The following is a 26,890-nucleotide window of genomic DNA, read 5'->3' as shown; positions in this document are numbered from 1 at the left end:
CAGCAATTCAGGTGCGGCCCCACCAGGGTGGAGCAGAGGAGAAGGATCACCTCCCTCAACCCGCTGGCAATGCTCTTCCTAATGCAGCCCAGGATACCTTTGGCCTTTGCCCCAAGGGCTTGTTGTCAACTTGTTGTCCACTAGGACTCACAGGTCCTTCTCTGCAGAGCTGCTTTCCAGCGGGTCAGCCCCCAACCTGTACTGGTGCATGGGGTTATTCCTCCCCAGGTGCTGGACTCTGTACTGGTCTTTGTTGAACTTCATGAGGTTCCTCTCTGCCCAGCTCTCCAGCCTGTCCAGGTCCCTCTGAATGACAGCACAGCCCTCTGGCGTATCAGCCACTCCTCCCAGTTTTGTATCGTCAGCAAACTTGCTGAGGGTGCACTCTGTTCCTTCATCCAGGACATTGATGAAGAAGTTGAACAGGGTTGGACTCAGTACTGACCCCTGGGGGACACCGCTAGCTACAGGCCTCCAACTAGACTCTGCACCACTGATCACAACCCTCTGAGCTCTGCCATTCAGCCAGTTCTCAATCCACCTCACTGTCCACTCATCTAGCCCACACTTCCTGAGTTTGCCTGTGAGGATGTTATAGGAGACAGTGTTGAAAGCCTTGCTGAAGTCAAGGCAGACAACATCCACTGCTCTCCCCTCATCTATCCAGGCAGTCATTTCATCATAGAAGGCTATGGTTAATCAGGTTGGTTAAGCATGGTTTCCCCTTGGTGAATCCATGCTGACTACTCCTGATCACCTTCTTGTCCTTCATGTGCTTGAATCCTCACTCATATGTGCATCATTTTCTAAATTCCCTGCCAATTCCTGTTAGTGGAAGAAAGCAAGTCGTTACCTGTAGAGTGGTTCATATGACATTTTGCAGGCATCTACATTATAACACTATGTTTTGTTTACTGAAGTAGCTTCAGGAATAAAATCCCTTAGTGAAATGGTTTTCAGTTTGAATTCAAAACTTCTTTATATATACATAAATATGTATATATATGACCGGTCAGGAAGAGCTGTAACAGAGATTCAGATGAGTATCCTCCTCTGGGCATCCTCTCCAGCACAGAGGGTGGCAGTGGCAACTATTTTTCACCAAGTGGTTTCCCGACTACAACATACTTTTTGCTGGGACCCACTTGAACATCCTACTGTTGTTGCCATTTATGGAGCTCTTAGCACAGACTGAAATATGTCAGATAGATAGGTGCAAGTGTTACATATTAATTGGTTGTTAAGCCTCTGTACCTGTATATTAGTATTTACTGAGTATTCAAATGACTTCTATCTACTTTATTACATACTGTATTTTGGTTTTCTCTGATGTAAACTAAAAATCTACAAAATGAGAGGTAAGAAAGGGAGGAAATAAGGGGTTAGTCTCATACCAGTGGTAGTCAGTCACTTCCCATGTGAACCTGCCATAAAAACAATATCGGGGCTTGCAGGTGCGAGGCCATGAAAAGAGCATGAAAAACAACAAGAGCATGAGAACAACAAGGGAAAAATACTGTTTTAGAAGCTTTGAAAGATGCTGCCACAGCAGTTTCAGTGAGAGGTTAGGGCTGTGAGTAAAAAGCAGGGTGCTGGGCTGCAAATAGTGTTAGCAAGGCTAAGGCACAGAGGTGTTTGCAACATCCACCCCATGGGCTGGGCAGAAAGCATCTGGCCAGGTGACAGACACTAGCTGCAGCAATGTCACATCCCCCCAGGCCACCCAGGCAGGTGCTTTCTGCTGAAACAAATCTCAGCATCAAAACAGTGAGTCACAGAGAGAAATTCTCAATTCAGGGCTGCCGATGTGGGAAAAGAACCTGAAGGAAATCAAATGGATTCAAACTGTGATTCACCTTCAGGCACTCTGCAAAATCCTTCTTGTTTCAGCAGTACCACTGGAAAGGCCAGAAAATCCCAGTGCCACTGAGGACTCCACTCRGAAGATCCAGTTTTACCTCAGGGGCACTTTGATTTCTATGCATGCTGTAGAAAACCTTGTGACAGATACAGATTTTGGCCAGTAGAACAATATAATCATAAATCTGTTATCCAGGGTGGGTAGACCAATATAGAGGTTGGATCATACTTTACAAAGGAACATAACATACAGAATTAAAAATATTATAAGTGAAATAGCTCTGTTGAGCTAACAGTTCCTTTTTTTGGCTATTTGTATTACTCATCAGAAAGAAAAAGCAATCAGCACCTCTTGAAACAGCTGGAATATACATGGCAGAGACAACTCATTTCAGTTCATAACCAGAGACATCTGTCCTTCAGGAAAAAATAACTGATTTTAGGTGGGAAAGATTTTTAAAAACCACAGTGATATACAGAAGACAAATTGGACTACATCAGTTGCATGCGAAAAGGCACTGCAAAACCTTTTTTGTAGGCAGATGAAGCAAGCAGGGTCTCTGAGGTCTTCCTTAAACATGAGTTAGGATGCCTTGGTGTAGGTTGGCTCTGCTCTGCCCTTAGAGATTGTCTGTTACTATGAGGCTGCTCAGGTGACCCAGGAGCATGGAGAAGTTATAATAATGTCATTAACTTTCTTTCACATTTCATGTAGACTGGCATATACTCTGATAATAACAATAATAAATCATAAAATAGGTATAAAAGGAAATATTTTAAAAAGAATATCTATATAAAGCATTCCACACCAACAAACTCAAAAACTGTGGGAAATATAATAGCAGTTGTCCAAAGATAGCAGAAAGAGATGCAAAGCTGGGTCTTGACAAATGCCTATTTCACTGGTTTACATGTGAAGCTATTAAAATAAAATTGTGAAAAAATATCCATTGAAAGAAAGAAGTTGTCTCAGTAATGTGACACTGGCGCCATCTAGAAGAGGAATAAAACATGCACCAAAGAAAAGTTAAGTTGAAGCAGAAAAAAAAGAGCTCAGCTTTACTTACAAAGTGTAAAAAGGACATTTCTCATGCACAGGATGTTTATGAATTATAAGGACACATTTCAATGAGAAGTGTTCTTTCCAAGCCTCAGTGATACTAAAATAAAATACTTCAATGTTCTTTTTATCCTAGGTGGAAGTGCAAAGGGAAATCAGAAACATTTCCAGAGACCAATACCTTCTGCTCTTGGGGAGACCAGAGCAGAAGAATCTCTTTTTACAACACATACTGCAAACAAATTCATGGTATATCTGCTCTCCAAGCTAGGAAAAACACTGCAGGAGCAGCACTGCACTTGTCTTGCCAGCATTTTGATGAGTAGCTATTCACGATATCCTTACTGCAGTCTGGGATTCACAAGCATTTTGGATGTTATAAATACTTGTATTCTGACATGACAGTCACCGCACTGGTGTGCATCAGACACTTGGAGTCTCTCCTGGATGTGTAGGAGCCACAGCACAGCTCAAACGATCGAAGTCGCCAGGGATCAGAGGAGGCATCTGCAGAATGTCCCGCTGGACAGGAACTCCCACCCATGGACTAGCTGCCAGAGGGTTCATATGACTCTTGGTTTGATTCTTCTTCTTTTGTGTGCTTGGCACAAGAAATTCCCTGCTTTTGGTAGAAATTGTCTAACATGTTTCCCCAGGACTAGACAGGGAAGATTTCAGTGCTCAAACCCTGGCTGCACATGCATGTTGCTCTGAGGCTATTTGTCCACCATCATTAATTCAAAAATGGAAGGTGAGAATAAAAGAGATAAAAGCTTTGCCAGAGCATCCAGGTAAGACGATACTCAACACAGAGAACTGTCACAAGCCTATTTAATAAAGGGCTTATGTATGATTTGTGTGCCTGATTCATGGGGGAAGCCAGCAAAACTCATGGCAGAAATCTTGAATAGGGTCATATAATGAACTAGAGGTAGCTAGTAAAAATGCCAGAGTGAGTTTTATCAGCGATATGGTAGAAGCTGAGCAGAAGTATGAAAGATCCATTTGTCTCTGTTGTTGTGGAATTACTGACTTTATAAGGCTGTGGTTTGGAGCTGCACACTGGTGACCGCATGAAGGGCTTTGGTCATTGCTGTGGTGCAAATAGTGCAGACTGGGCACCCTGAGAGGCCAATGTGGCTGAGAATTTTAGTTGTCGTAAGGGAAATATTAATGATTTGTCTGTGGCACAGACTGATAAAGGGCAAGGAAGTCTTGTGATGTGTTGATTTCTCAATGTGGGTGTATTTAGAGAGCGATCAAAATGTTTGACACTGAGCAATAAGGACACTGTGATAAGGCATTTGAGAGGTTGGGTGGTTGTTGCACCAGCAGTTCTGATAAGATATGTGTAAGGTCACTGAGACCTTACAAGGTCCTGGTATAGCAGTGGTATAAAGACACAGATGTAAGTGAATTGATGCTTGACCAGTGGGACACGAAACAAAATGCACTGTTGGGTATATGTAAATTAGATGGTTTGGGCTTTAAAAGGCATTGCCTGAGGAATGTTTTTGGAAACACCCTCCACGCTCATCACATCTACATCTGTTGTTTCTCTTCTTCTGGCAAGCAAAGCAGTTTGTGAGCATGAAAAACATAATAAGCTAATATGAAGTGGTTCTTTGTGATTTTTTTTTTTGATTTTAGCAATTAAAAACATTACCTCTTGATTTCTGTTTAACTAAGCTTATGATTTAATATTAAAGGCTTAGTGTGAGTGATCCAAGTCATTCCTAGCTAAAATAGCCAGTGTTTTTTGGGCTATGTCTAAACTCAGTCTAATCAGACGGTAATCAGTGCATATGATTTCAAGAGCAATGGGATTAAAATAAGATTCAGAAATGGACTCCAGACTTTCTGGCCTCTGAATTTTCCAGACATTCAGAACTGAGTCAAGATTTTGATATGGAAAACCTGAAATGTTGGAAAGCTGGCAGCTGTGTTTGAGTATACCTCTGAACTTTGAAGGCTGGCACGCTTTTCTCCCTGAAGTAAGTGCAAGTGGTAGCACTCGTGGCATGACAGGAAGCCAACAGGACCAATGTCTTGATGAGCTCAGGCTTTTTTGGGGGTGAGAAATCTGCAAGCAAAGCCAAAATACTACAAGACAAACTACCGTAAGGGGAAGGTAATTTGTCTGAACTGGAGTCCCACTACTGTGCTGGGGAGCTGACCTACATGCTGCTGGAAGTGCTACCTTTCAGAGGTAGCTTCGAACAGCAGCCAAGAATGTCACTCAATGCCAAGACATCTTCCCTGTAGAAAGTCCTGTAAAGAGCTATTCCCAGGAGCCCTTTTTGCTGGGCTGAGGTAGCTGAGGAGAAGGTCCCGATGTGACTTCAGGAGAATGAAGAGCCAGACTAAGGTGGCTGGGGAAGGGAAGGGGGCCAAAAGGAAAGGAGGTCTGGGGCAGTAGGACCTGAACTAGTGGAAATTATAAGCTATGCTGGTGAATGAGGCAAGGGAAGAAGAAGATAGCTGTGTGGTTAAGCTGACTGAATACTGCTCTGGAGAAGGAGATTCTGCCTTTCCAGGAGAGTGCAGTCCTGTGTGGTGTATTTTGGGGGGCTTATCTCAAATATTGTGAGCTGATCTGCAGAAAATATAACTACACAGAACTAAAGCTGAAGGCAGTGAGATCCTTCCAGTTTGATCTGTGTATAATGCAAAGTACACCAAAAAAACTCCTTGGCATCTCAAAATGAACACTCAAAATTAGCAGATTTTTTATGTTACTCTGTCAGTGCCTCACCTCTCAACAGACAAATGGGAGTTGTGCTGTCCCCTCAGTTTAGAGGAGTCTTATAAAAATTTTATAAATTATGAAGCATTCAGACATTAAAGTAATATGTATTAGGGCAAATCCCATAGAGAAATTAATCATTGCTTTGAAAAAGGGAACAGAACAGTGTGCAGTAAACAAGGTTGATGGACCAGATTTATTTCACCTAACTTTCAATACTCACTTAAAGTGCATGAGATAGGCATCTATTCACCTTAGGCTCCCTCTTGCAGAAAAGAGAGAGAGAGAGAAACACTTCCAGAAAGTAACTCAGATCTTACACTGAACTGAAAACCCCTCAGGAAGTGCTTATGTCTCTCCACTGGCTCCAGAGGGAGGCTTGGACCTCCCCTAACTTAAGAGCCACTAATCCGGGCCTAAGGCTGAAGACCGAGGAAGGATAAAATAGACTGCTGAAGAGCTGCTTTTGGACAATTAAGGTTGCCTGTATAATTTTCTTCTGGCATCTCCCAACTTCTGAGAAATTGGGTCTGAAGCCTTTGTGCTCTTTTAGTGTAGCTTGTTGTGCAAGATGTATAGATAGCTCTCATTTATTTAGGACACCTCTGTTGCTGGATCCAAATGAATCAGTCTCAGTTTCTTGGCCAAAATGGTAATAAAGGGTTGATAATAGAGCTTTGTCTTTTTTTTTTTTTYCCTTTGCAGCTTCCGTTTTCAGTTTTGGTCAGACACAGGATTTCTTTCTCCTTCAGAAATGCACCTATGTGCTGCTCCATCATCACAAATGAACCTATGAGTTAAGTTTTAGATGATTTATTTAATACAGTGTACATTGCCCTTGTATTTAGGAGGAGCATTAGGTAATCAAAGTATGCCAGAAATGAGCAGGATTTTTTAGGGGAAATAAAAATCTCTGTGCCATGCCTGGATTCTAGTTGTCCCTTAGGCTGTGTGAGAGAAAAGGACGTGCATTCGGCAGATAGTACCCTCTACTTCTTGCACCTGTGGGTGGCTGAAAAAGAGGTTCCAGGCAGACCCCCTAATTTGAGTATAGGCTGGTATCTGAACACTATTTCTGGAGGGGGATATATAAAATACATCTCTAAAAGATGGTGTCAGAGCAACTTCAAAGCGAGCTCTCCCAAGAGCCCCCGGAAAGCTGGGCCTGGCTCAGCACCCCTCAGCAAAATGCATTTGGCCGGAGCTGCTGGTGAGGTACCACTTCTCATCTTCTCCTTTTCCTGCTGCTCTGGGTGGAAAAGCCACATCACAGCATATCCCAAACTGGCATAATTATATATGGAAGCATTATTTATAGAATATAATTATGTAAGTATCACTCTGTCTTTGGCATGAATTGCATACAGCATCGTTCTTCCTGTAGTCTTTTCTGCTGAGGGAGTTAGCTGCCGTAATGATTTACACACTTGAGTATGAAACATTGAGTTACTGGCATTATTTCAGAACAACAACCATTTCCCACTAAGTTGTTTTTGTGAAGTTTCACAGAAATAAAACATACTTTAGGAAAGATAATTTTGCTCCAATTTCTAACATCTCCCTTCGTATGTAAGTGAATAGTTACTGCTGTTGACACCTGACAACACCCAGAGATTGATATAGCACACAGTACCATGTTTCACGAAGCAAACATGACATGCATGGTGTCACGCAATGCTTCTTAAAAGGAGCACAATGGGAACTACCAAACAACAGTCTCCACCACCACTACCATGCCTCTTTTGCAGTCTACAGGTAATTATTTATAGGCAATCTGGAGCTTGATGAAGAATTAATTATACACCTGCAGCTTTAGTAAAGTTGAGGTCTGCTTTTTCTTTACTTTTTTTCCCAAATCTACATTCATCCATGGTATGTCAAAATTTGTCTCCACAGTATTGAGTGTTTGTGTATTATTGTGTACTATTGTGTAGTTTGTGGCTGTAAGTTAAACCTTCAGACCATTTTGCTCTGGCTTAGTCATTTCTTCCTCTGGAGTAGCTCTAAGTTTGGGTACTGCTCTCTCATTTTTAGTCATTTCAGAATGAACATCCTATTACCTCCATGATCTGATTCCATTTATATAGCATTGGCTAAGACCACAGGAGATGTTCAATGTGCCTTTTAATTCTAAGTGGTCTAAACAATATCTTGCAGTCAACTCACACAAAACTGGAAGATACCATTATAGTGATATTTAAACATATAAATTTAGTAGTGCAGGTGATGCTATTTCATTCCGGTTAGTGCTGAATTGTATGCAACTTAAAATCTGTGTAATTTTACTTACATCACATTCTTCCTTTATTGTAAATGGAAGGAAAGAGGCATGTCTAAGCATGGTGCATCTGACCTATTTTAGACATCTACATTAAGATGAAAAGAATCATGCCCCAAAACACCCATGCCTCTCCGTGGCTCTATATCGCAACTAGCTCAGACAGTGACAGTGACTTGACAAACCGTCTAATCTGCTCTGAAGGATTCCACCCAAAAGGTTTAGCTTAAAAGGTCAGTATGCTAAAAGCTTTATACCTAAATGAAAATGAGAGCTTGGCGGTGCCTATACAATCTGCTGAGAGCAAAGGTAGAGCGCAGGTGAAGAGTCCACGAGACATGAACTTGTCGCTCTTGGCAGGACCAGCCCTGACTGGAAGGGACCGATGAGCTCCCTCTTCTCTCCTTGGTGCTAGAGCTGCTCACCTGTTTGATCCCCTGCAATGTGCCTTTTCCTCCATCCCTGTGCATTTGTTGAGCAGCATAAATAACTTTATCATTCACACGCAACATGGCCTGAAATCCAGGAAAGCCAGACAGAGTACTATGGCCATGGTCTTATTTTTCTTTATGTTGGTTCATGGTCTTGCAGAAAGAAATCAATACCTGCCTTGGATTATTTGGAAGAGTTCAATAGCAAAAAATCATCTCCATGTTCTTATGTCCTGTATTTCTAAATTCAAACAAGGTGTTGGTTTCAGAGTTTCTGGCAATCATCACCAGTTCAATAACTTTTCTTCACAAAGCAAATGTATCTGGTCTGACTTTTAGGACCAATTAAAAATTTTCAGAGGAAAGCTGTCAGCAACAGCCAACATAAATCTTTCCCTTCTGACCAGTCTTCCCTGCAACTAGTCATCATTTGCTTGTAATTGTATTTTCACATGTTACAGTACTTCTTTCTTTGGAGAAACATATGGGAATGACATCTAATAACACTTTCCAACAACCCACGCTTTTCCTGAATTCTGGCACAAACAAATTAATAGATACATCTCTAGGCAGGCAAAGACCCTATCAGCGAAATTGCCTGCAGTAATAGTATGCCCTGCAAGTGTGATTATAGCAGGTTCTGGTTGACTTGTGGGTGTTCGAAGCTGATGTATGTTGATGAAGGAAGACTACAGAGGCAGACTGTGGACTGCCACAGGGCAGATTCTCAGCACACTCCAGCTGCTTTGCTTGCCTCCAGTCATCCAAAGCAATCAGAAACCAGTCCTAATGGGACCATTAAACTGAGTTAATGACTACTTTTTGTCATTGGAACAAGTAAAGCATAAAGAGGGCAGTGGTGATTCTAGTCCTGGATGTTTTCAGCATATATTCATTATAATTGAAGTGACTGGGCTGAGGATCTTGGGCATAAATCCCATCATAAACAATCTGTATAATTCTTTTATGATGTCAGGGGGACTTGTGTTTATAAAAGATCACAAAAATGGTATGTGTGGGGGAGGCTATGTGACCAGAAAGCATGATATCTCATGAAGTGTCATGTGTCTGATGTACTTTGCTATGGAACAAATAAATGAATAAATAAGATGTGATCTTCTTGCCTACCAGACCTGACATCCCTAAGAGAGAATGGATTCACAACAAAATTGAAAGCAACGATTTCCTGATTCTTTGGTTCACTCTCAATGCATCTTAAATTAGCCTGGAGACTGCTTTAATTTGCAGTAATAAGCCTGTGTCAGCTGTACATGGCAGAAGTGGGACACATTTCTGCCACTCCCTGAAATAAAGCTACCTGCACAAACAGAAGCTGTTAAATTAGGCAGTTTTTTCTAAAATCCACTATTTAAAACAGACTAAGTTAACCAAACCAACCCACTCTAGCTCTTTCTTCTAATTTTCTCTTTCTAATTTCCTAATCTCACATTTGCCATGTTTTGATGTCACACCAGCACCGTCCAAGTGATTACTGGTGGTAGTAAACAAAATTTTGCCTTAACCTTTTCTCATCCAGGGGACATGAGTTCTGAGTTTCAAGGTTTGAAACCTATTTGGAAAGAGGGACACAAAGCAATGTCTCCTTTGGGTCTCTGCCAGTTTGGTTCTCCATCAGTCCTAACACAACTATCATCTGCCTTACAATTTGTGACTCAAAACATAAAATACTGCAATGGCTAAAGTAATTACAATATATGTTATGGTCTGAAAAAAATAGCTCATTTTCAGTCACGAAAGAAAAAGTTTTTGTGTTTAAACATGTAATACGAGCTCATGGACAAAGACCAGTAGAAATAACAGGCAGTTAGTCTTCAAAGTTTAGCAGCACTTTACTGAAAGTCTGTTGATGATATCCAGCAAATAACTCAGTCCACTCCAATACCAGACTGTGAATTCAAGAGAAATGTTTCATAGTTTTATAAGTGATCACAGAATCACAGAATGGTTGAGGTTGGAAGGGACCTCTGGAGATCATCTAGTCCAAACCCCCTGCTCAAGCAGGATCACCTAGAGCACGTTGCACAGGATTGCGTCCAGGCGGGTTTTGAATATCTCCAGAGAAGGAGACTCCACAACCTCTCTGGGCAACCTGTTCCAGTGCTCTGTCACCCTCACAGTGAAAAAGTTTTTCCTCATGTTCAGATGGAAGCGTCTGTGCTTCAGTTTGTGCCTGTTGCCTCGCGTCCTGTCACTGGGCACCACTGAGAAGAGTCTGGTCCCATCCTCTTGACACCCTCCCTTCAGATACTTGTACACGTTGATAAGATCTCCTCTCAGCCTTCTCTTCTCCAGGCTAAACAGGCCCAGCTCTCTCAGTCTTTCCTCATAAGAGAGGTGCTCCAGTCCCCTAATCATCTTTGTAGCCCTTCGCTGGACTTGYTCCAGTAGTGCCACATCCCTCTTGTACTGGGGAGCCCAGAACTGGACACAGCACTCCAGATGTGGCCTCACCAGGGCTGAGKAGAGGGGGAGAATCACCTCCCTCGACCTGCTGGCAACACTCTTCCTGATGCACCCCAGGATACCATTGGCCTTCTTGGCCACAAGGGCACATTGCTGCCTCATGCTTAACTTGTTGTCCATCAGCACTCCCAGGTCCTTCTCGGCAGAGCTGCTTTCCAGCAGGTCAGCCCCCAACCTGTACAGGTGCATGGGGTTATTCCTCCCCAGGTGCAGGACCCTGCACTTGCCTTTGTTGAACTTCATGAGGTTCTTTGATGAGGATTAACAAATATTCTTTTTCAGTATTATTTGGCTCTTCTAATCGCCTGAAGATATAAGAGTGGTATTCTCAGAATATCTAATTTTCACAGCCACGATGGGGCAAAGAGATTTCTATGGCTGAATGTTAATATATTTTCTTCAAGAAAAGAGGCCAAAACATTGGTGTGGTCGCATTACAGGAGGTGCAAAGGACAAATATCTGATAGACCATGAACTCACTCAGTCTATAGGGGGGCATACAACTATATTGTTCTTCAGAAGACCAAATTCTTTTCAAGTGCAACTAGCAACAGTAAACGTCTTTGTCGGGACACTATATGGTCCATAATATTGCCTGGCTAGCAAAAAAGTATGGCATGATTTTGTAGCTTTGAGGTTACAGACTGATTTAGAAACTGCAAAGCTTGAATGAGACTTCAGTTAAAAATAAATGTTTAATATGTGCTCTCACACCTTTACATGTGCTTAATCCTTCTGAAGATAGATCCTGCAGATATCCCAAAACACATTACATTATGATATCATGAGTACCACAGATTGCAAGGTTTTTCAAATAGTACAGTTTATGTATGTTGAGTGCACTGTATTAATTGCAGGTTAACAACAAGTAGAGGCAATCACAAAACAAGAGTTCTACTTAGGGTAAAGAATCAAGTTTCATAGGGTGCAGAAGATGATTTGGGAATTTCTCTGACATTTTTGAGCAAGTTACCAGAACCTCGCCTCCTCCAAATGGAGTCCATTTGCCCAGCAAGAATAGGGCTTGGGGTGGGGGTTGCAAAACTCCATATTAAGAGCAGAGTGTTTTCTAAAGACACACTGGCTCAAGCCTCAAGCATGGCCTTAGAAAAAGCGACCATAGGAGGAGGAAAGAATGTGAATGGCAGATAACCTCAGCAATACTCCCTTCTTGTCATGCAGAGTGAATTCATATGCCATCTCCAGCAAGATCTACCAGACACTGAAGCCCTGACGCAGCTGCTAGTCCTGTGGCTGCACTGCAGGGAGGTAAGGAGCTCAGCCTGATACATGCCCTGTTGAAAGGTCTCCAATATCTCATTTGTTTTTATCTCCTGGCCAGCACCCATACAGACACTGTGAGACTCTTGTCTGTCTTGTGCAGATTGCCAAATGATCACTGGGAGTTGGGGGCCTTTGGGTTCATCTGGTCCCTTTCACCGGAAAAGGGAAGTAACAATGGAGATGAAAGAATAACAGTGGGCATTATCTGTCTTTTCAGGAAAAGATTAGCATCTCCCCAACAGTTTCTTTGACAGGCTCACAAGGGACATTACCTCAGAGGAGATCATCTGGATAGAAAATTATAATAAGGGTTGTGTTATATTCTGATTTTAAGATGTTATGCCTCCTGTTATCCTGAAACTGTATCCTTTTGCTCTGTCAGTGCCGACAGGCAACAGATCTTACGAAGCTGGTTGTCTGGTGGGGTTGTCCAAAGAAATCTTAAGCGCTACAGGGATAAAATTTCACTGACCAGTTTGTTGTGAGGTCCATGAAATGCTGGAGGCAAAACCGTAAGGACACTTTTTCATCATCAGTAGGTAAATAGGCGAGTGGAAATGTTCAACTAGACCTTAGAGGAAATGAGAAAATATGGGCGTAATCACACACAGCGCTGTGACCAGCTACTCTTCTCTGCATTAGGGAAGTATCTCAGACCTTCTGGAGGCTTTCCTCTCCTCCTTCGGAATTCCCCTTGAGCATCAACTAACAGTCATTGGACCTAAAAGAAGAAAAACCTTCCTCACTGCTTATGTGGTAGGTCTAAGACACAGGCCGGAGGTTATGGCAGAGCAAATCTCTGAAACCTTGCAAAGAGAGACCACCTATAACTGCACACCCAGTCTCACATGTTTTTGTTGATGCTACCCTCCTCAGAATCAATGCTTGAAGCCCCAAAAGCAAGGCCTTTCAAAAGTGTGGAAAAGAGCAGTCAAGCTGCTTACTCAGGGATAAAACACCTTTGAATTTATCACAGGAACCTGATGAAACCTGGGGCTGAATTACTGATGCCTTCCCAGAGAAGTCCACTTGCAACAGGCCCCCTTCTAGGAAAACTGGTTACTGTTTTGAGAGCTGACTCAGCAAAGGGAATGAGCTCTGTACCTGATGGGAATTTTCCTGACATTTTCTCAGCTTTGCTCAGAAGACCAAAGCAATCCAAGATTTGGATCACATCACACAAAATAGCCTATAGGGAGGCCCTGTAACAGCAACTCAAGAAACTGAAGGGTGTTACAGAAAGGGAGCCGGGAACAAATCTTGATGCAGAAATTAAATGCAGAAAAGTGAAAGACAAAGCCCACCAAGTTAATGGGAAAACTCACTTTTGCTCTGACTTCAAGCATATCAGGATTGTATCTGAGTTGGAAACTCAGATAGAGGAATAGGCTGGCCTATTCCCCTTTCCAAGAGTACCCTCCGCTTGCAGGCACCTGCCACAGCCTCCCAGTTAATGTGCGGTTGATGGACCATCCCAGAAGAGCACAGGCTCAGTACCTGAGGTCAATAAAAGTTGTGCTTTCAGTTTAGTGCCTGAGCCCCAGAACAAAGACGCAGGTGTGCCTGTTCTGGGAACTGCAGATAGCTCATCCCCGCTTTGCCACCTCTGCAGCTCCCGTAGCAGGGCTGACACGGGTTGTGATAAGGCTTCCAGGAGTCACTGTAAGAGTTTCAGCACCCAATATCTGACTTTCCAGAGAGGTTTTTACCCTGTGAACAGATGTGCTTCTGTGCCTGATGCTTCTCCAGGCAGCAATAGGTTTCCACACCAGGCAGACCAAGCCTGGGACAGACTGTGGGACATATGCATATTCTTCTTGGTTTGAAGTAGTAATGTTTCCACACGAATCAGCTGCATATGTAGGGAAGGGTTTCAAATAAGTTTAGATGCTGGAATTTTTGTGGGTTTGTAAAGATTAACAGGTGGATCTTTCAGTTTTGATTTGAAGGGAAAGTCTTCTTATCTCATACATAAATGTGGTTGAAACATGCATTTGTACAAAGGGAGTTTTAGTTTCAAATAATTGGCATTTTCAGATAGCAGCCTCTTTGATGAAGAATTCTTGTCTGTCTCTAATTTTCACAGACATCTTTGCTTAACAGTTTTTATTTTTGGTTGGTCTTTCATTTTCTCTCTTGTGCTAATACATTTGTATAACATCAAGCTCAAAGAGGTCACAATCTCACTTGTGTCTTCTTCAAGTAAATAAATGTAAGACTAATTGCAGTGCACACAAAGTGTGTGTTATTATTTGTCACAGAAATAGCAGCCCTGCTTCTGGGTTCAAGGAGCTTGAACTAAAATTCTGAGATTGTAGATTACTTTTTCCTGGAATTTTATAGACTTTTTTTTTAAAGGCCCTGAAAAGCTTATTCTGAGACAGTGAACCAGTGTCAAAGGGAGTCTGTTTTCAGTCTTTGTGCATGTTTGGACATGTTTGGAAAGCTCTTATCAGGTCATTCAAAGAGGGTATGTAAAGCAGAGGAAAATGAACCAGAAAAAAAAAAAGAGAGAGAGAGAGAAGAACAAATTGCTTCATGAGCTATGCAACTAATAGATAAATCAGACTTCTAGTTTTTGGTCCCTTAAACCCCCTGTTCATCTCCCCTCACACACTCATCCTACAGGAACCCAAATCTCCCCCATGTCCTCTTGAGCTGCCCCAATAGCCACAGAAGAGCACGTGGTAGGGCAGCTGGCTGCTGCCGAAGGTAATGCATCGTGACTGAGGGACAAACAGACATGTTTGTCCCTCAGTGGAGACATTCGTCTACATTTCTCCCCTATCAAGCTGTCAATTTTAACAAATCATGTAGGAACATAATTATTTTGGAAACCTCTATCCCTCTGTTTAATTTGGTTGAAATGGGACAATGAGTTTAAAAGTTATTTGCTGGGGGAGAGGGAGGGAGAGAAGTGGATAAATGAAGTGATCACTTTGACCTCATTTTTTTAGAAAAGGTGGTTTAAAAGCCCCAGGAAAATGTAAGCAGCGAGGAACTCCCACAAAATAGGAACAGAGAGAAATAGCGCTAGTAATGTTACTGGCATGATCAAAAAAGAGAGAGCTAGTCAGTACTAAGACTAGATAGCAACACTTAGATCTTCATGTTTGAGGATTCGGAAAGTAATATGTGCTTAAAGTAATCCAATACATATTGAAAATAATACCTAATATATTTTCTTTATTTATTATTTTTTGATGTACTTCTATAAAGAGAAGCCTTTTTTTTCAGCTTATTCATGTTATTTAATAACTTGATTGCAATTAAAATGTCCGGAAAGTTTACTGATTTAAAGTTAAACCTAAGTGCTCAGAGGGTGTGCTCGACTCTTCCTGATGGAGCTGGAGAATAGATGTTTCTAATCCTTTGTACGAACTAGAGTAGAAGAGAGTTAAGTGTGAATAAAAGCTATTTGCTCTGATGGAAACCCACTGAAAACATCACAGTGAATTTCTCTTCTGATACAATATGTAGTTCACCACAGTACTAGAGCATTTCTACACACACGTCTAAATAGCCAAACTCAAGTTGTAATCATCACAAAATCATCCAATGGTTCAGTGGAGTTCAGATGTTTATCATGTTGTCGCTTTGTAAGCAACCATTTGTCCATGAAATCTGAGCAGTAGTAGCCAGGTTTTAATTCATCTTGTTCTAAAGCAGACATCTAAAATAACCCCCTAAAAATGATGATTATTCTCCATTGTCCATAAAGGATATGTGGGTTATTGTATAGGTCTACACTATATGTATCTAAAGGTAGGGAAGATGCCCCCATCTGTGATGCCTGCTTGTGTGGGGGATGGGTCCAGTCTCACTGAGAAACAGTGAAATTTCTCTCAGCTAACATCACCATAAACTCTCCAGTCTCCAATAAGGAGGCCATGGCATCCATACCATTTTAAGGAACATTTTAGATTCATTTAAAAGTGAAGATACATGTACTTCTATGAAGCCCCTTGCTCTTGGGGATCAAGCCAGATTCCTCTTGATATCCCACATTATGAAAAGAATGACTTCTAGCCTGGCATTCTTTATATGTTTACTTCTATCCACATTTATTTGCTCACGTATTTTCTGTCTGTCTCTGAAATGTTTTTCTGCAGAGCAGATGGCAAAGCATACCTGTGCTGGGAAGATTAAGGTATAATTTGAACAAAACTTTCCAGGTCATAATTTGATTCTTATTTATTTTTGCTTAATAGAACCCCAAACTATCAATGTTCCTACTGCTCAAGAAAAAAGAACAAACTGAAGCTTTAAATATAATTTAAAACATCTTTAATTTCAGCTGTGATTACTGAAGTTGAGCTACATCCCTAATCTATTTTCTCCAAAGACAAGCTAATGTTAGTTAGTCTTTTTCTTTACTGTCACTGTTTGTTTCAGTTATCTTCTGGGTTTGATTAGCCATTTGGATTCAAAGAACCAGAAGGAAGAATAGAAAAAAAGAGTTAAATGTCTCTTTACAGAGGATGGATAGGGGAACTCGAAGAGGGATTGCTTTCATCCAGGCTAGGTAGTAGTGTAGCCATAGCTCATCAAAAAGACAGAAATTCCACTAAGAAGGAGTAAAAGCCAAAATCCCTGCAAAGAATAAGCTTCTGAAGAATGGTTCACTATATGAAGTCCCTGCAGGGGACAAAAATGCACAAAGAAAATACTTTTGGTAAATTGGACCTGGGAGAAACTCCTTGACATTTTGAATAGTTCCATCCCTGCACTTGCAAAATGAAGCTTGTACCCAGAAGTCCATATGGCTTCCAGATGAATAAATATCTATTCTGACCACACCCCATGTAGCCCCATTTTGCTTGTTTTTCTGTTCACTGAATTGTGCTAATCTGTACCCTTATCCTCGCAGTATGTTCTGTCACTTGTAAGGCAATACGCTTCAAAGTCGCAAGCCTTGCTTTAGTCCCCTGGCAGCAAGTCAACCAGTCAGCAGGCAAAGCTGGATAATTACTTCTTATCCTTAAGGAGCTTAACACTTGTTTGCATAGACTTGTGTCCTGGCAACACCAAGGCACTGAACCAGAGAGCAAACTTTCTTTTGCATGAACATTTTCTGTAAAAGAAGAAACACAAGGCCCTTTAACACAGACATAAAATGGTGGTTACCAAGAAGGATCACCAGGGACTAAGATATTTGGACTATCCTCTATGATTGACTTGTTCTCATTTTAACGAAGCACAGACTGAAGGGGTTAATTCCTCTTTCTTTTATGCTCTTATAGAAAAATGTACATGACTCCACTGGCCTAAAGATTTCTTGAAAATTGCCACCCCTTTGCAAAGGCACTTAGAATTGGGCCTGACAAAAGGGCTGTGGAAGAGATGGGAGAAAAAAGTCAGCAAGAAGACATCAGGTTACATGTTCCATGTAACTTTTTAAAACTTTTTTAGTTTATTCAGCACAATTTGCTTCTGATAATTTCTTTGCTGTTTCTCCTGATTGTTACTGTTGTTTTTCATGGCTGAAGCATCCTGACTGGCTCCATCTCGAAGAAATAAATATACCCAGACACTAGTCAGGATAGTATGAAAGTGCTTAAGCAAGATGAGGCCACATCCACTGCTGTTTCTTCTGAGCTGGCTGCAGCCTTTCCATGTCGCTGTTCAGTGTGTAGTTGGCTATATTGGAGTGATGACAGGAGCTGCAGAGTGTCCATCCTACACGCCATGCTCATTCATGAAATAAGGTGATCCTGTGTCCACAGAATAGAGGCCTGGAAGAACTTTGTCAGTCATAAAATTAAGTGTCTTGCAAATGTAGGCGACTGGGTTATACAGACCTGTTCATGGTTTGAAAGCTAAAGCATAAAAAGATGCTTCAATTTTCAATGTAATTCTCCGCTGTTGCTTCTACACACATGTAATTCCAGTAACATTTATGCATTCGCAGTTGCGTTATAACCAGGTAAGCACTGGAGTGAATTAGAGCTGTGTTAAACATGAAGGATGCAGAGAGACAGAAGGAGCAGGACACTCCAGAGTCCAGTACAAACATCATCAAAATATTGCATACACCAAGTGACAGCAGCTCAGCCTACATCCTACCTCCTTAGTCAGTTGTGCTATGCAGGAGCATACCTTAGGCCCATCTTGGGGCTGGATTTACTGCCTGTCCATAATAACCTGTTGGAGTCCTCAAAGGAAGCCTAAATTGTATATCCAGGGAAAACCATATCTGCTTTCTCAGGGTGTTCTCAAGGTGTTTATCAGCCATACGAACCAGTCCAGCTGTGCCTGACCTCCCCAAAGCACTTGCCTCCTCAGTAAGGTCACCTGGCTGGGAGACAAATCTGCCCGTGGTCTTTCCCAGAGGAACACTAACCCTGCTGTCTGCCAGGGCAGATGGAAAACATAAGCAGCCTTAAATTGGGACAGGAGAAATTGGGATGTTCAGGGAGAGGCCTCAGAAATGCTCTAAGCTTCAGGATCTCAGCAGAAACTTAGGCTTGGGAGACTTTGGTTTGGTGGGTAGCATACTATGCAGCCCTGAACCTGGATTCTTAGGTACTGTACATGCATGATGACTAACCCTGATAAATTGACCTAGTTTCTTGAAGTATATTCTACTTATGTCATGTTTTTAAGATGTGTTTTCTGAACTACAGTAGAGCATTCAGAGCACTTCAAGAGAAATGGGGGTCCTGCTTCAGGGTTTTAATGACTGGACTGCAGGGAAGATTGATATGGAGAAATTTCACCCTGTCTGTGACATTTTTGAGACAGACACGCAAGATTGCTGAGAAAAGAGGGGAGTGGGGGAGAGAAAAGGAAAGGAATACTGTAGAGCATGTGGTATATAAAATGTGTAGCGTTAATGAAAGAGAGAAAAAAAAGGTGAAACAAAAAAGGATGGAATTCACTTTTCATGTAGAGAATTTCATCTGAACTATTCCATTATTAAACTTTAAAGCACAATTTCTGTCTATGACCTCAGTAAATTAATTTTACTTAAATGTTTAGGATTTTGACAGTGCTTCTTTACTCTTCCAAATTCTTCCCTAACAACAAATACTCCCCTGAATGGTACAGCTTCCATTATGTTTTTCAGAGTCATCTTCATTTTCACATTGGAAGAAAAACTGACATGGTGATTGGTAAACTGTCATACAACATGACTTGCTGTTAAAAAAACATATAGAAAAGCTGTGAAACACAGTGCAAGCTATTTCCCAGTCTACAAAAAAGAAGATCAAATTCCTTGTGGTGGACCAGAAACCCTCCTCACTGGAAAAGTTTGAGGGTTTCAGGAATGCTTGACCTGACACTGAAAACTCAAATTGTCCATTGCTGGTCTCAGGAATTCCAGCTCTGTAGTTTCAGCTCCTTCTACTGAGCAACTCATTTTTATTTCTTTCCTCATGCATTGTAAGAATTAATGATTATACCCCAATCTGAGGAAAATACAACCTGTTTTAAAAAGTAAATAAGTTCTATTTCACCTTTCCTACAGAGAGCACTAAATATTGAATAGAGATATTGACTCAACAAGCATATGCTGACATTTGAATATTTGAATTAATTAAATACTTTAAATTCATTGATGAAAAGGATGAAAAGACTTTTACATAAGCAGACCTTGGATATATTCACACCCTGAAATATAAACAAAAGGTGCATAACAAGACACATGCTTAAAGTACACAAAATTATCAAAGGTAATAGAGCAGGTAAGTCTCCTTTACCTGTTCACTGGTTCTCAAATTGCAGGTTAATAATGCTATTAAGAAGCTGAAAAATAACAGCTTAAAAGTTGGTAATAAAGACACACACTTTGGGATGTTCATTGCCTCAAGGAGACCCAGACTTGCTTAACTGATTCACCTTCATTTTGAATTGTTGCTTTATTTTTTGACACTGTTGATTAATAATTATGCCCATCTATGTCTTTTATGTATGGCACTGTATAAACCCTCTTTAGAGCTGATATACCACTGATTTGTGTAGCATTTTATGTGTATCTTAATGTCTATATATGGCGCATATACTATATGATGTGTTTATAGTATAATATAATATTTCTAAGGGCAATATAATAAATTACAACATTTAATATAGAATAAATGACATGCCTCCTTTTTCTAAGCTATTCATTTTTGTATCTTTTAGTATAGTATATAATAAAGCACCTTCAAGGTTAGATTCAGTGTGGGTTTGGGTGAGCCTGGCTGCCCAGCCATTCTTGTATGATCCTTCCTAGACTAAACATGACACATCATCTTTTCTCCCTCTGACCTTAATAAAGAAGGGTCCTCAGATCAGCAAACAGTAACAATGCTTCCTTTGAAAACAAAACAAAACAAAACAAAAAGCAGTCCTTGCAAACACTGAACATTTCCTCATAGGAAGAAAAAAGTGCATATTGTTGTTATTTCAAAAGCTAGAAGCATAATTAAACATCCTCTACTTATGGACGCAGAATGTGAAAAGGGCTATAGGATGGCAGGCCAAAGTTTTACCAAACCCAGTATTCTTTCTCCCCAGCACTGACCAAATCAGTTGCCTAGGAGAGAGCATAAGAACAGGGTAAGTATATATGAAACTTCCTTTAAATATTCTCCTAGCCTTCAAACATTTGCAGCCCAGACACTTACTGGGTTGGAGTCTCTCTGTATTTAATAGTTCAGTTGATTCCTCTTCCATGTCTTAGTCATGTAAACTTTTAGCACTCGCAGAATCCCATAACAGAAAGTTCTGCAGGTTAATCACACACTGTGAGGAACCACCTCTTTTTGTTTGAACTGTTAGATCTAATGTTGTGAATTAAAAAAAAAAGTCTTCTGTTTTTCTGACAATTAGTTTTACAAGTGCATCATAATCATAAATAATATAATATTGCTTTTGGCTTCTGATAAAAGAGAAGGATGCTCATATCATCTATATTGTTCTTTTTAATTCCTATTCAAAAACCAGTTGTTTGACTTTATTTAGCTTTTCAACAGCCCATAGAAGGCCTTGCAAATTACTGCCAGTGAAAAAAAATGCATGCTGTTCTTACAAAGACATTTGTGTCAAATATAAATCCCACAAATACTGAGATATCAATGTCATTATCTGTTAAAATGGCTACTGTATGTATTCCTTGCCTGAAAGCTATCTAAGATCAATGCTAAAGCGTTTGCTTAAAATTAGCCATTACCTTGTCTTTTAAAAACAAACAGTTAGAGAATTAAGGGCAATTTAGTGAACATTTTACACCTCATCACATATGTGTTAACATAATTTTTACATTTCTAGTATAGAACCTTCTAATTTATTTGTTAGGGTCAAGCGAAATGTCTCTAAGATGCCTGCTCTATAGAAAACAGATGATGATAACGGGTATGATACACTATCTACACTACACTATCTATATATAGCTTTCATACTGCCTTAGCTATTTATTGCCAGAATCCAATTATGGAAAATCAATCTACTTTATCTTTGCCATTACCGGATTCAGTGCAAGCGATTTGGTTTTGTTTTGGAAAGATAAATCAAGGATACAAGTTCATTTTCCTGTTCCACAAGCACTTCAAACTTTTACACACATCTTCAGCAAGTGACACTACATCAGTGTTACCTTCTTTCAGTCCCCTAAATAGCTTATGCAGTCAGCATTGGGTTGTATGACTCAGAATTACTTTTTGCAAGAACACTTTATTCAGACTCTTCCTAATTTGAACAGACTTTCACTCTATTCCAAATTCTATTTCCTTGGATATTTTTATGGGGATACAGCCAGGATGTGCATGCAAAATATATCTACCCACAAATACATCAGTAACCGTATTTTTTAAATCCGGCCATACATGTGTACTAGAATGTTTGAGAGTAATCACAAGTTACTCATTGTCTAAAGCCTTCACCTCCACATTCCTCTTTCCTCAGGCCTTTTCAAAAGAAATAAAATGAAGACAAAGCCATATTAGACTCCATAAATTCACTGTGCATGGACACATGGCCTAAAGCTACACTGCTAAATAAAATTGGGCTAAGACACAAGCCTGAACACTTGACCTCTGAATGCCCAGACTGCCTGTGAGTTGACTTCCTGGCAGTTTTGGCCTGGGCCAACTAGCATAGTTCAGGGATAGTGCACACCAGGGACCATTCCCACCAGGGACTATGGATCCAAGCTGCTCCAAGCCTGCTCCCTACAGAATCCTTCAATGGTATTGCTGCAAGCTTTGCACCTCAAATACTGCACGCTCTCAATAACTTGCCTTAATTTTACTCTTCTTGAAAAGATGATGTGGGTAAGAAAACTAGAGAGTTGAAAGTTTTAGGCAAAAGGTAATAAATAGTCACTTTTAAACACAATGAACTGAAGAAAAAAACCCCACAGACATAAACAATTATTGTGTCTGAAGGCCACAGGATGTTGAAGAGCCCAGAAGAGCTCTGGGGCCAAGTGCTATGTAGTGTGGATTGGTCAGTCTGATCTTAAGGGAAATATAGTTCTAGATAGTATGGACATGAGCTAGGCTAGGCCACCAGGCCGTAGGGCCAGAGTTTAGATCCTGGACATCTTCTATCTAATACGGACATAGTCAAATATGCCTAAGATCTTTGTGTGAAAGAGAATCAGAATCAACTGTAAGTGCTATTTCCTGTCTTTTATCACTAAAGTAAATAGGTAACTCCAACAGTGGCAAAGGTGGGTCTGTGGAACAAAAGCATGTATTTTGATAGACTAAAATTCCTGAACATAATCTCATTTTAATACTACTTTGCAAAGATAATTTTATAGCTGTTTAGAAAGTGCCAAATTTCTTCTGACACCCTTTCAGGACAATTTCAGCCCAAGCAAGCACTGAACAATTAGATCCTACATGAAGTCCTACCTTCTCACATAAAGCTAATCTAGAAACTTATTGAAATCATTAAGACCACAGCAGACAATGCTTTATGAGAAGCACTGAGGAACCTTCACCCTTCTGGGAATTCCTGGTTCCCATAATGCCTCAAGTGTATTATTATTTCATTTATTGTTACAGACAAAATTTAAAAGAAGGGAAATGAATCGTATAAAATCTAGTATCACATTATAACCAAATGTCTGTCTTACTGACACCTTTATCTGACAGGATGAGCACACTTAGCCAGATCACATATGTGTGTTAATTATAGCAAGGAAGACAAAATGACAATAGTTAAAACAATTCCTAACAACAGGAAATGGTTATCAAGCTGTGATAAAATGTTTATCAGGAAATGTTGTTAAGCTATCCAAAACATTTCCTGTCTGTAACATTTTTTTGTGGGAAAAAGAATGACTGTGGTGCTAGAAATAGCATCTTTGCAAGGAATTAAACAGCAGAACTTTAAGAAAAGTGTAATAGTCACAGCTCTAATTAGTATCCTGTTTCTTAATTATTGTTCTTTGTACATATTATAAAGTAATTTAAAAAGAAAACTGCTTGCAGAATTTACATGGGCATTTGTTAAAGTTCAAACATTAAAAACTAATTTAAAGTAAATTTTTCGTATGTAATATCTAAACAATGTAATCATGTAAGCAGCAAAACCCTGCTCCTGTCATTGAAATTGATAGTAAAACATTATTTAGGTTAGTATATTTTGAAAAGATTGAAAAGGGTGAATTAGACTGAAAAACAGTACTTGTTATCTTTAATGATATCAGCAGAGCTATGCTCAAGGGAAAGAAGAGACATGGATTTCTCATTGAAATGTTTATTCAAAACCAAAATTATGAAGAATTGTATCTCCATAATCATAATCTTCAATAATAGTAAAAATCTCATCTGTTGTAAAAATAACAGGTAATATCACAAAATAAGAATAAAATTGACATTTTGAATGAGCTGAAGAAAGACTTGCCAGGACCAACCTATAAGACATCACTGAAAATGGAAGCAAAATACATAATTCTTTCTATATTTGTTGCTTTATAAGCTGTTTGAAGACTAACTCATAGTCTGTTATTTCATTCTTACAATATTCCTGCCAGAAAAAAGAAGAGTGGACTTCAATGGATTTTTAAATGACATTCAGCCACTGAAATTGCATGAGTATTTGGTAGAATTAGGTCATTGTGCACTAATCTTTTTATTAATCATTCTTTACATGAAAGGCATTTTGCTTTGATTAAAAACAGCTATTTGTTCATATTTTAATTACAGGTTGTATTGCTTTTGTTGTAAATATTTTGTCATTTCCTGTACGGTAAATGGAGCTAATCACAGAATCCTAAGGGTGGAAAGGATCTCAATAGGTCATCTGGTTGACTTCCATGTCCTGAATGAGGATCAACAAAAGCTATTTTATGTTTGATATACAATTTCGAATGCTGAAAACTCTACTACCTCAATAGGCAATCTATTCCAGAACTTCCTTACTTTTACTGTGAGAGCAGCTTTCCCTAAAGGCAAAGCTGAATCTCCTTTGATTCATTTTTTCTCCTGAGCATGCAGGGGAAAAAAATCACTTCCTCTGTGCAATAGCATTTTACATTCTTAAAACTGTTATTTTATTCTCTCTCAGTCCTTTCTTCTTCAGCCTAACAAGCCCTGTTTCTTCAGTCTTTCCCCAGCTCTGTTTTAGTTGTTTATTGAGTTTAATTTTCATTGAACTATCTAATTGTTCCATCTTTCTTAAACACAACTTCCACAACTGTTCTACACTTTGCTGAGCTCCCAAAACTGGGAGCAGTGCTCCTTTGAAGCTTTATTGGTACCAAGAAAAGGGAAAGGATTACTTTTCTGTCTTATCACATATTCTTTTTATATATCCTAATATGATGTTTACTGGTTTTGCAGTGACATGATGCTACTGTACTATGTAAATTTATCTATCTTCCAGTGCACTGTCAATCCTTCCCAGCTTCATATCAAGTTAAAATTTAATGAATATCATCCAGGTTGTTAATGAAAATAATGGAAAGAATTGGACCCATGACAGACTTTACAGAGGCCTATTTAATACATTCATTTAAATAACTATTGCTAACTACAATGAACAAAGTTGTCACCACCGTAAGGCAACAAATTTTGCCCTTTTATTAATTGAGTAAAATACACAGCTATGAATGTCTGTAATGAAAAACATTTTGATGTGAAATCTTCTACCTGCTAGGAGAGGCTGGTGTAGCCATCAAATCATACATACCTGTCAGCAACAGCAGCAATATAGTAGCATAGGCAAAATTACCATGTTAGAAGCAAGGTTAGAAGCAAAAAGAATTCAAGAAAGGCTAGCACTACTAATTTCATGGATGTGTACTATTAAGATTTTTACTGATTGTATTTTATTTTACAGTAGTAGGCTATTAATAAAGCATAGATTAACAAGGCAAGTAGCAGTGAACAAAGCAGGGTAGAACTAAGGTAATGTAATTAGAGTATTAAGGATTGCTTGGATATTGGACAATTTGAGAAGAAAAACATATCAAAAAGCAAATGGTCAAGATAAAGTTACTTAACCACTGTAAACCATTTTATTGAAACAAAATGATCATTAGATCCACAGAAACCATAGGTACTCTTTGGTTCTCATTGTCAGCTTTTCCAGTTAAAGGTATTTTTTACGCTTTAAGACAAGACTAAACTTATAAATGCAGAAACAGATAGTAACTAATTTTTCTTCTTACTAAAGATGTGAAATCCAAATCTGATCAATGATTCTGCTTCAAATAAATTGTGTTCCTCAAGTAGTCACATGATTCTATCCTGTAGGAGGAGAAGTTGTGGAAATAGGCTAGATGGCCTAAAGTATTTGCATGACAGTAAAACTCCTGACAGGAGACTGATTTTCTACTGTTACTGTACAGTTAGCTCTGGGAAACAGAATGAAAGATTCTGTTTTTTGTCTATCTGCTGTCAGAAACAAGAAAGCTGATAGTGAGATTCTGGCCAAAAAACAGACACACATCAAATTGAGGGAAAAATCAATGTTAAATTCAAAATGGATTTGATGACTTAGATCTAACATCTTAGTACTTAAGTGAAATTGCTAAAATCTCTAGATAATAGGAAAATAAGAAAACAAGGTTAATATCTGAATTTTAACTGAAAGTGATTGAAATTTGGACAGAAGTAAAGCAGCATTTTGCCACTGATGCCAGTGAAGCCAAGATTTCCCTCTGCAATGATAAAACAGAGTCACTAGTGATAGCAATTAGGTGAAGACTATTAGAGGTAGCTGAATCAGGTGGCCTGACAGATGCAAGGGCAGTGCAGCTCCATGTCCCCAGATTCCACCAGTAGCAAGGCTGAGTGCGTATTCCCACTAGGCACATGCACAAACACACGTGCACACACACACAATACACACACATGGCTGACCACACAGATCAACCCAGCTGGAAATGTGCCTTATCAGCTCCCAGTGCTCACAGAAACATGAAGAGCGCAAACTGCCCGATCATGTTCCTCCCTCTGGCTGATCAGGTTTGAAGACCGGTAATGCAACGCATACATTTATACATGCACACACTGTGGGTCCCTCCAGTAGCTGGTCTTAGACACTCAATCTGTCCAATATCTGGACCCCAGACCTACAATCTTTCCAGTAGCTGGCTCCCAGACCTCTTATCTTACTTGTAGGTTACTTGGCTTGAAGTTCACTAGCAAATTATACAGATGCGCACACATACAGAAGACTGAAGTTCCCCAGGTAAACATAACACAACCCCAGCCCCCCCAGTTGCTGACCCTATAAGCCATGGCACCACCTAACAAAGACATATAAATGATTCAACAAAATACATTATTCTGCCAGAAGGTCCA

This window comes from Apteryx rowi, unplaced genomic scaffold, assembly GCF_003343035.1.
Source record: "Apteryx rowi isolate R43461 unplaced genomic scaffold, aptRow1 scaffold_1063, whole genome shotgun sequence".
NCBI lineage: Eukaryota > Metazoa > Chordata > Aves > Apterygiformes > Apterygidae > Apteryx > Apteryx rowi.
Note: the sequence above shows the minus strand (reverse complement) of the source record.